This window comes from Solanum lycopersicum, chromosome 9 (genome assembly GCF_036512215.1).
Source record: "Solanum lycopersicum chromosome 9, SLM_r2.1".
Classification (NCBI taxonomy): Eukaryota; Viridiplantae; Streptophyta; class Magnoliopsida; order Solanales; family Solanaceae; genus Solanum; species Solanum lycopersicum.
In genome coordinates, this window is record NC_090808.1 from 28,014,908 (window position 1) to 28,026,885 (window position 11,978).

Genomic DNA, 11,978 nt, shown 5'->3' on the forward strand with positions numbered 1-11,978 from the left:
AAACATGTGTTAGGCTCTATTTTTACCTAGTTCATTTTTAGGGGTGTTATAGTGACAAGTCATTTGTCACACCCCAACAATACATGAGGCAGACAAGTACCATAAGAACGCATGCCTTACAAGTGACCTATGATGACAAGTAAACTACTATATTTATAGATTTATTGAGAAACTTCTTATACAACACATGTCGACTAGTTGAACTTACTTATATATGTGACAAGTGAAATTATGAATATATATGATAGCTATACAATGTCTACAAAGCCTCTGCTAGAATTCATGATTGTAAAACTATGAAAATAAGCATATTAAAGACTCAATAAATCCCAAAATAAACCTAGAGCTCAGAAACAACTGATGAGGATCATGTGCTTCTATTGGGGAGATCTACTAGTTGAGTACTTATACAAATAGCATGAATGGAGGATTTACAATTGAGGACGTCAATACGAAAGAATGTAATGAATATGTAAGGCATAATACAACCATATGTAAAAGAGAGATCCAGTGAAACCAAATACCAATAGATAAAGATTAGAGACCACCTCTACTTATACTTGTGGATTCACGTATGTTACATGCTTTTCTTTACTTTTTTGTGGATTATAATAGTAATAAGAAATATGATACAAACGACTTGTTGATAATTCGTAGAAGTGGATGACCCATGCTAGACATTTTAACCCCTGGGATGTTGTCCTCAAAATTACAGAAATTGGTGTTGGCCTATGCTAAGTTTTCATGCCTGAGTTGTCGCTTTTCTATACCAATTTGGATTGGCTCACGCTATTCTTTTGCCTCAATGTTGCCACCCTTCCATATTAATTGGTATTGACCCATTCTAAAATTTGACATTAGGTTGCAACGCATAATTATACCGATTTCTTCACTTACATTCATTAATCTTTGAAATTGTTGTTTTGATGTTCATAACTCTTTTGATATTGTTCTTTTAATGATAATAATTCTTTTGAGATTCTTCTTTTGATGATCATAAATATTTTCAGATTGTAGTTTCTTTATCATAATCATTGTTGAGATTTGGAACTATGGACCACTAGTACAATTCATATGAAAATGGACATGATAATAACAATGAAATGGGAAGCAAATGTGACATGAACATGTAATGAAGCTTATATGACTCAGTAAGAATTTTGAAAACTCCTCAAAAAATTTGACTTGGAGCAAACTAGACATCTTTTTTTAACCGTCCAAAAATGACCGAGTATTACATAAATGCTAAAATGACCAAAAATTCAAGAAAGAGACATAAAAAAATGCTTCAAAAAAATTTCGACTTGTACCGATGACCTTAGAATATCGTGAATAATAAGAGAACAAACCATTACTTCATTTCATAACTGCCAAAAATTGGTTGAATATTACGTGAATACTCAAAAATTGATACAATTATGAAACACACATAAATATACCAAAGCAATTTAAAATATTTTAGGCTTGTACCATTAACCTTATAATATTTTGTCGAATAAGAGAAAACAATGACCTTAGAATATCGTGATGAATAAGAGAATAAAACATTACTTCTTTTTGTAGCTATCGGAAAATGGCCGAATAATATGTAAATGCCTCAAATTGCACAAAAAAATATAGAGACACATATAAACTATACAAAAAACACCTCAAAAACATTTTTACCTACACCAATGTGCATACAATATAGTGAAAAATAAGAAAATAAAACTATATTTATTTTTCCAACTACCCAAAAATTACCGAATATTACGTTAATGCCCCAAAATGGCATAAAATGTTGAAACACAGTACAATACAAAAATGCCTCAAAGGATTTTCGAATTGCACCAATAACCTTAGAATATTGTGATGAAAATAATTAAACTTTAATTCTATTCGCATCTATCCGAAAATGGCCAATAATATATGTAAATGTCCCAATATGGAAAAAAAATCAAGAAGCACACATAAACAATACAAAAAAATCCTCAAACCAATTTAGGTTTACACCAAAGACCTTAGAATGTCGTGACAGTAAATGAACAAAAAATTGCTTCATTCTGTAACTTCCCAAAAAGTGGTGGAATATTACGTGAATACCCCAAAATGACTAGAAGATCAAGAAACACACATAAACATACAAGAAATTCCTCAAAAAATTAAACTTTCACCAATGACCTTAGAATATCGTGACAAATAAGAGAACAAAACTTTTTTTATTTCTGTAATCGTACGAAAATAGCCGAATTATTACGTATGCCCAACTTGACCAAAAAATACAAACATACAAACAATACAAAAAATTCCTCAAAATATTTTTGAATTGCATCAATGAACTTAGAATATCGTGATGAAAACTGTTCGAAAATGACCAAATATTATGTAAATACCCTAAAATGGGTGAAAAATCAAGAAACACACATAAACAATACAAAAAATGCCTCAAAATCTTTTTGGATTGCACAATTGACCATAGAATATCATGAGGAATGAGGGAATAAATTTTTTCTTCTTTTCTTCATTTCCCAAAAATGTCTGAATAATATGTTAATATCCCAAAATTTTTGAAAAATAAAAAATACACATAAACAGTACAAGATGTGACACCACATATATTAGTTCTATTTATATGATGCTTATAAAATTTCCTTGTTCTATAGTTAAGGAATTTGTGTCCCATACGTCTGTGGATTTTGGTGTGACCATCGTAAGTTGACATCGATGGAAGAATATGAACTCGAGATCAGAAAGTGGTATCTTACTCTAAATTCTTAACAGACATAGTGTATATAAGTTTTGTTAAGTTAAAAGTATTAATGTCTAGAAATAGAATAAAATACTAAGGTGTTTGCTAGAACTAACTAAGACATTAGGTGACAAGTAGGTGCATCACCTACTTTGAGTTACTGACCAGCTAAAGGACCAAGTAGGTGCATTACCTAATGATGTAACTACATTGACTTATTTACTAGCCCAAAGGACCATGTAGGTGCATCATCTACTAAGACACTTTTGACCATGTTATTGCCCCAAGTACACTCCACCTGCTTGCATTAATTTGGCCAAAGTTGGATAGAAGAATAAGGGGAAAATGGACAACCAATAACCAATATTTCCAAGACCACAAGAAAAAATTTGAATGTAAGAGTAGGTAAATCACCTACTTTAATGTGTGGCCTAAATTAAGGACACTTGTTGGCTGCAAATTAAGTACAAGAACGGTGGCAAAGGAGAATCTATTAAGGCCAAAAATCTTAAATGAATATCTCATTTCCTATTATCCAAATTTTAAACACTCAAGTGAATATATTTCTCTCTCCCAAGATGAAACTATCACACAATTTTTCCAGTAGGGTTCTAACTATTTTTCATCTTGTTTGTTCCAAAGCAACTACAAGATCACATTCTCTCCTATATTGTTTTTAGTATATTAGACATTTTTTCAAGGGGAGTAAACTAGAGATAGCAATATAGGTTGGCAGCCATGCTTCTGCCACTCTCTTCCAAAGATTAAAACAAGGTTACAAAAATAATAATTGAAGGAGAATAACTTATTAGTGTAGCCAAGGTATGGGCACGACCTCTATTTATTAGCTTATTTGAGAATTATAGACATACTTGTTTATTGCAACTCGTGGGATGGATATCAAAACCATAAATTCAAGTATTTTGATTATTTTTTAGTATTGAGGAATACTATTGTATGAGGTCATGTGTGTACCTAGAGAATGGTAGCAGAATGTTGTAGGGGGAAGATTTATAATCTATGGTGATACACCATTAAATTAAAGTGTTAGTAAGCTCACTGCATGTTCCATGGGAAGGTTGTTTTGTAAATATATATAACGGACATAATTTATGAAAGAAAAAAATCAATTAGAAGGACTACGGGATGGCTGCCTTGCTACTGTTTAGATGAATTCAAAATATCCTGAGTTTGTTGGTGACCTTCTTATATTACTCTTAAAGATTTGTTCTTGTATATGAAGAGTAAGGCGTTAAAGGACAGGTTGGCACTTCGTTAGCTATACAAATTGGGAATTGAGGTACGTAAGTCTATTGGATTTCCTATTTCTATGGAATGAATGCAACACTTGTATTACAATGTAAGCTTTCCAAGTTCTGTTTGTAGTGACTGATCCATAAATAGTTGCAGTTCTTACTCCCTAGAGAATCAAAGTGAGTACTCTAATATGAGTTTATTACTAAATGTATTTGCTTATTCTTCCAAGTTTAACATACAAGGTTTCCACTTCTTTCATCATCAGAGTACCCCTTGTCATGTATTCCCCTTATATAAATAAAAATGATCATAGATTACACATAGTACATATGCTTATATGTTGGATATACTATCTGCCCATACCTTGCCAACTTGCATCAATTGTTTATTCCGTCATATATGTCATCTTTTTACATGTTCATATGTTCCCTTGATTGGCCATTACTCCCATTGTGTAACCCTATAATGTTACCTCACAAGATCCCTACTAGTTATATTTTACATTTTATATGTACTTACTTTAAATATGTATTCGTCCTTAATGTGAATCTGCCCAGATTCTCCCTTGGTTCCACGTTCATGTATACGTAGTATTTGATATTAGTTAGTGAGTATTTGGCTATCATATAGTGCTCAAAATTTCTTGGCTAAATGTTGAATCTATTCGCATGATATGTCTATCCTTTTATTTTCGAATCTAATGATGTATCTCACATGTGAATTTTGTAAGAACAAGAAGTTAATGTAAACACTAAATTTTCTATTTTTTATATCTGATTAGAGCACTCTACTTAGCCATCTATCCATGTTATGATATACTAAAGTCATTAGTGCAAGTAAAACTTTTTTGAGGCATTTTTTGTATTTATTATATGTATTTCTTGATTTTTAGGCCGTTTTGGGGCATTTATGCAATATTTGGTCATTTTTGAACAGTTACATAAATAATTTAAGTTTTATTCTCTTATTTTTCACGATACTCAAAGTCATTGGTGCAAGTTATAAAAATTTTGAGGCATTTGTTGTATTGTTTATCTATGTTTCTTGATTTTTTACCTATAATAGGGTATTTACGTAATATTCTGCCATTTTCAGACAGTTAAAAAAGATTTAAGGTTTTGATCTCTTTATCTCCGTGATATTTTAAAGTCACTTGTTAAAACCAATATATTTTTGAGATTTTTTTGTATCTTGTATGTGTGTTTATTAATTTTTAACCATTACGGGGCATTTACATAATATTCATACATTTTTAATAGTTACAAAAACAAATTTATAATAGTTTGTTTTCTTTTTCAGCACAATATTCTTGAGGCATTGGTGCCAGTTGAAAATTTTTTGAGGCATTTTTTATATTGTTTATGTATGTTTTTTTATATTATTGTAATTTTTGGCATTTATGTAATATTCAATAATTTTTGGATAGTTACGAAAAGAATTGAAGTTTTGATTATTATTCGTCTTGATATTCTAATGTAATTGGTGAAAGCCAAAAAATTTAAAGGAGTTTTTCTGCTTCTTTTATGTGGGTTTCTTTATTTTTTATCCATTTTGAGGCATTTACGTAATATTCAGCATTTTTCTGAGTAGTTGCAAAAATAAGTAACGTATTATTCTCTTATTCATCATGATATTTTAAGGTCATTGGTGCAAGTTGAAATTGCTTTGAGGCATTTTTTGTATTGTTTATGTGTATTTCTTAATTTTTCGGTCATTCACTACTCAAAACTTACAAAAAGAGTACGCAACGGACGTGCAACGCAATTACGTCCGTTGCTTTTTACCTTTACGATATTCCAAAAGTGACGGAGTACATCACAATTTTATTATTATTTTTATTATTTTTTTAAACAAAAGTGACGCACTTCGTCGCTATGCATTAAATTTTCTTTTTTTTAATCTCTATAACGCTTCGCGACCCGTCGCTTTAACTCAAATTTGTATTTTGAAAATCCCAAAAGAGCAACGGAAAGAAAGGACTCTGTCCGTCGCTTTTCTAGAAATTTTATTTTCTGCAAATCAAGAAAATCAAAGGACTAAACCACGTCGCCCGTCGATTTTCTGGGTTATAAAAAAATTAAAACCGTGAAGCGATAGACAATACCACGCTATTCATCACTAGTTTTTTTTGCTCATGCAAATTCAATTGAATCCAATTTCCTTTATTCAACTTAATTAAACACTCAATCATATAAACGATCTACACAACAAAAATAAGAAAATTAAAATAATATTTGAAAGTATATACATCATAATTTAAAGACCTATAAAGTCTTCAAAAATTTGGTTCAAAATATGATCAAATTTACAATAAATTCATAAAGGTCCACAGATGTAAACTAGCTAGGGAGTGGCTACTACACAAATATTGTCATCATCATAATTGTAGTTGTAGGTTTCTTCAGGATCTGATGTAGTAAATCCACGAGAGAGGTTCATCAATTATTCTTTGATTTTGTGAATGGTCACAGTCATGCTTTCTTGTTCAACTATTCTCTTCTACTTCGACTCTACCAGTGCCGCTATAAGTTTAGCTATTTAATTCAACATAGCATCAATCTGAATACCGTCGACTGTCTCCTTTTGACTATACGATTCAATTCATTCTAAGCCTGAATAGACTCATCTTACATCTTTCCCAGAACCTTTACCATAGACTCTACCCTTGTGTGACCCCCTACCACAATTTATGTCTAAATTTGGGTGGAAAATTAGGGTGTCAATTGGACCAAACTATCTACATTCTCAGCGAGGTAATCTTGAAACCTATTCGATATATTAAATATAAAAATTTACATTAATGTGTATGCATATCATAAATTCATTCACTATTTATATAAATTATTCATAATAAATAACTTACAAAAGTTTGTTTGGCTCTTTCCTCCAACCAAACATCCTGATCCGACTAATTTCGTTCTTTCTGACATGAGTCTTCTTGAAAATCTGCCCTGTAATGGGAGTGCGCCCCAATTCTTTTTCGTATAAATAAAAAGTTGAATTAATAACTATACATATGAATCAACTTATTATTTACTTAAAATTTTGAATTAGAACTTAGCATCTATCTTGCAATTGTTCCAACGTACCTAGCACCTCCTGTGTGCAACGAGCCCCCCTTAAGACTACCTCTATCCTTTTTTGCTTGTTTTTATATTGCCTTAAACTTGTTTGTGTTCCAATACATACCCTTTTCATCATGAACATGAGGCAACATCCTATCTGGTCATTCACCATTATCCCAAACTTTCTTTAGCCAAGCAGACAGTCTAATGGATGCCTTCTTCTCAAATATGGTAGAAATGACTTGATTGAGTCTCGGCTCTTGGGTACACGTAGTATGAATAATGAATTTAATAACGTTTATTAGATAGTAAAAAAAACAAAGTATAATAAACCTAACTATCAAATGTATCCCATAAAGTTATTAAATATCATTTGGCGTATACAGTTTGGAATCTCAACCCAAGAGTCAGAAGCATGTGTATAAAGTCTCTTAATACTCTCTTAAAACCCCAATAGCATTCTTTTATGGATGCCACCTGCAAAACAGATAATAAGTATATTTTTTCATGAATAATATATTAAACTATAAGAAACAAATAATATTAACTAATTAATAGATAACAAAATAAACTTACGATGATCCATCCGGCTCATTTATGACTCCACCAAGTCTGTGCTTATGGCCAGGAACTAGAGGAGGCATCTAATCCTCTTTAGTAGCACTAGTTGTAGATGTAGCAGTAGTGAGTCTGATATATGCTCCTAACAATGAGTTAATGAATGTGTACAGTCCATAGCGTTTGACTACTCGCTACTAGAATATCAAATCCTCTCGGCAGATAATTGAAAAGATGTACCAGTGGAAGATGGAGTACCTTTGGGAGATGGATTACCTGATGATAAGGGTCATAGTTAACGAATACCCTATAAATGTAGGTCCTTCGAGAGTACTGAAGGTAATGAATGTGAAGTAGAGGAAGTTTCGAATGCTCGACGGAAATTAGGATAATATTTTTGAGAATCCGTCGTACCAAACGGAACAACAAGTACATGTGTCTCATTTCTAATGCGCTCTGGCGCAGAAGAAAAGGATTCTTCAATATCCTCAAGATCTATGGTTCTCTTACACTTCTTCTTTTGAGCCTATTTAGTCTGGCAAACTCCAAGATTCTCTCGATGTTTATCAGTGTCCCTTCTGATGACATCTGTACAAAATTTACATGTAGTATATATATATTATATTCAGTAAAATTAGCAAAATACACTAACTTACATATATAAACTAGCTAGCTTTATTCTACAGTATACCTCATTTCTTGTTTCAAGTCCATCATTTTCCTATTCTTCCTCATCAGTTGTTTCATTTACATTATCGTTTTGTTATTGTTCATCAAATTATTCATTTACTTCATTCTTAGACATTTCTTCCTCAATAATGAGTATGTCATCATTAGATAGTTCTTGTAAAATGTGTTGAGGATGTTGTACTATAATTTCCTATTCAATATCAAATTCGTGTTGAATAATTGAAACATTATTGTGATACGACACATCTAAGACATTATCAATTTCAATTCTTCCATCATCCTCACTTTTTATAACGATCCACCAATCAAATTTGTCTCTACACAATGAATATGAAGCGTAATACATTTGTTTGGTATTTTTGTGCAGTGATGAAAGTATCATAACTTTTGTATTTTCTGGTGTGCATAACGTCTATTATATTATGCTGATGGTCCTCCATTGTACCTCTATTTTAAGGGTCAAACCACTCACATCGAATTAATACAATCTTCTTTTTCGGCCAATCTGAATAACTCAATTCAATATTCTCATGAATGACGCCATAATATTCAATTGTTTGTCCAGTACCATTAACATCACCTTGTATGTACACATCACAATTATTTGTTTTATTGTACCTACAAACTTCTTCAGTTTGAAACATAAACTCATTGACACAATACTTATTCATTGTCACTACTTGAGATTCCAGTCCAAGTGTTTCTTCTTTCACTATGTGCAAATGTTGGACACTTGAGGATTCATAGTAAACCTACATGATTATTATTTCAAGTAATATAATTTAGTATAACATGATTATATTATTCAATACGTAGTAATAACACACTTATATAGTTGTATAGACATTTCAAAAATTCTATATAGATTGTTTCATTACCCCATGTGTTCACGAACGTGCTGATCATATTACATTCAAGTATTTCGTTAGTTAATCAACACTTATTATTATTTTATTTGATAAAATATTTTTAACATTTATGTTAGATATGGCTGAATCTCTTGAAAATTAAGTAAAATACGTGTCACGGTTGATTGCATTACCATATTAGTGAAGCCTTTCTTTCTACACTCTTTAGATCTTCATTCGTTTTGATTGAAAATTGATATCGGTGAAAATGAAGGATCAATATGGCCCTCATCATTTAAATGGGTCTTGTTAATCGTTCATGACATAGCATAAAAAATCACCAGTTTTTCTCCCAATTTGACCTTGAAAATGGATATTCCATCATTCCCCTTTGCTTAATTGTTTGCTTGGATTTTTTAATTTTTCTGCATCTACATGTGTATATATATGTTAATAAAAGAATATGTGAATATGTATATCATAGTGAATATTTCAAATGGATACATCCTTCTTGTTTGAACCGGACCTCCTAGTCGGGCCTCTTGTACAAGGTAAATTGGAAGTGCTCTATCACATAAAAGAAACCACATGAAAATATCTTCTCAAACTTAGTAGTAATAACAATAATATTTTCTTCCATCCGATCTAAACTACTCTCCAACAACTTTCGAGAACACAGGTATTTAACAAAAATACTTAACTTTATGGTTGATTTCCATATCCTTTTTTGTAGATGACTAAAAGCGATAGAAATGAAAATTTTCATGTACATATGACAATCATGACTTTTTATTCCTATCAATTTTCCTTCATTCATATCTGTCCGCTTTCCTAAACTAAAGAATGCCCACTCACAAATTTCACATTTCTCATCCAATGTGAATGAAAATATGGCTTTTGGCTTGACTATTCTACCATTAGCTATTCATGTACACATAAATATTTTCTCCTACAAAATTCTTTTAATTCCATTCTTGATTTTGAATTGTTTTTTTACCCTTAAAATCCATCATTGTATCAAATAAATTATCAAAATATTTTTTTTCAATGTGCATCACATCAACATTATGTCGTAGTAGATTTTCTTTTTAATACAGAAACTCCCAAAATATACTTTGATTTATCCAATTATGTTCAACACCATATCCAGGAAGTCTAGAAGGTGAAGCTTTTGTAACTTTAGTTAATTAAGAAACTATCTCCCAAATTTGATGCCCAGTGAGTAATGGATACGAGGAGTCACTTTCAACCTTATTTTTCCTAATTGCATTAAATTTTTATCCTCCTAAAATTCATGGTCCAGTGGCGATGAAAATCAAACCATGTATTTTTCCAGCCATGCTTTAAAATAAATGCCTAACTATCTTCCATTCTATGCAGACATGCTAGCTTTCCAATTGTCATCTAGCTATACAACATCTCGTATGAAGGAAAATCATTAGTAGTCCACATTAATGAAGTACGCATAACAAAAGTCTTCTTAGTTCATGTATCATCAGTCAAAAGGCCTTCAAACCACAATTGGTTGATCTCATCTATCAATGGTGTAAGATGCTCATCAATCATACTTTTTTGGATTATGAGGACTACGAATAACACGACTTAGAAAGATGTAGGAACTGGTCATGCACATTTCAAGAGGAAGATTATATAGAGTAACAGATACCAGTCAGCATATGTAAGGAGAAATTGAATTAGAGAATGGTGTAAACACATATGAACACAGCCCCAATCTAACATATCTTGGTTCACTAGAAAAATCAGGATATACATTATCAAAAAAAATTTTCATGTTTCACCATCAAAATGAATGATATAAGACACCTAGAGATCTTCTATATTCACGATATTATCTCATATGTGGGGCATACCTCATCGATGCATAAAACCCTTTAACCTAGGAGTGAGAGGTAGATAACGCATCACCTCAACTAAGACCATATTTTCACGGAATCCTTTTCTAACGAGCTTGTCCACAAAACTTAATATTTTCTAATTTACTATCAATCTTGTAAAAAAAATTATACAACCATTAACATAACAATCGATTTTTATCGTACGTCAATCCTAGCTTGGACACCAAAAACATTGCATGGTAGAAGTTCTTTGGTATGGTAAACTCTGGAGTAACTTGTTCACCCAAAAGATCAACCATTTAGTCCATAGACGCATTAGGAACATTCCGATATGTTTTAATAGTCATTAATCTAATAGCAACTGACAAAGAAAAATGAGGACTCCCTTCACATAGTGTACAACTAGACTATTCTAATTGATTATAGCAGTGCCTTGCTTCTTCACTAGGAGCTTAATCAAAATATTGTTCATGTTCCATCCCACCTTAAACCCCAACGCATCATTTATCATTTAATGAAACCTATCATATTCAACCCTAATTTGTCATATGGTGCAATCCTATTAGACACATCCACATGCATCGAATTATCAAACATACCATCCAATCCATCGATATCTCCATGATCAATCCGTAAAAAAAGTATCGACTCAAATCCATTACGATACAAATGAACCATAACCGTATCTGGTTCAAAATATTTTAAACACTTACATGCACTACAAGGACACCTAATAAATCCATTATTCTTGAAAATATAAAGTTTCATTATATGTTCAATAAAATTTCTAACACCGTCAATAAATTCGGATTTCAAACAAACACCAGTTTCATAATGCATATTATACATCTACAAACGATGATCCACCTACAAAAATATAGATATTAATTTAGATTAGACTTGTTAAAAAACTTAACAAACTTAACTAGTTTATTTTTTATTTAATAGAACAACTAAATCAACTTATAAATCATAT

General features: G+C 31.4%; 1 pseudogene; it reads right to left on the reverse strand.

The window, feature by feature from the left end:
* Positions 1–6,328: 6,328 nt before the first annotated feature.
* On the reverse strand, positions 6,329–11,680 carry LOC138338453 (uncharacterized; annotated as a pseudogene).
* Between the last annotated feature and the right edge of the window lie 298 nt (positions 11,681–11,978).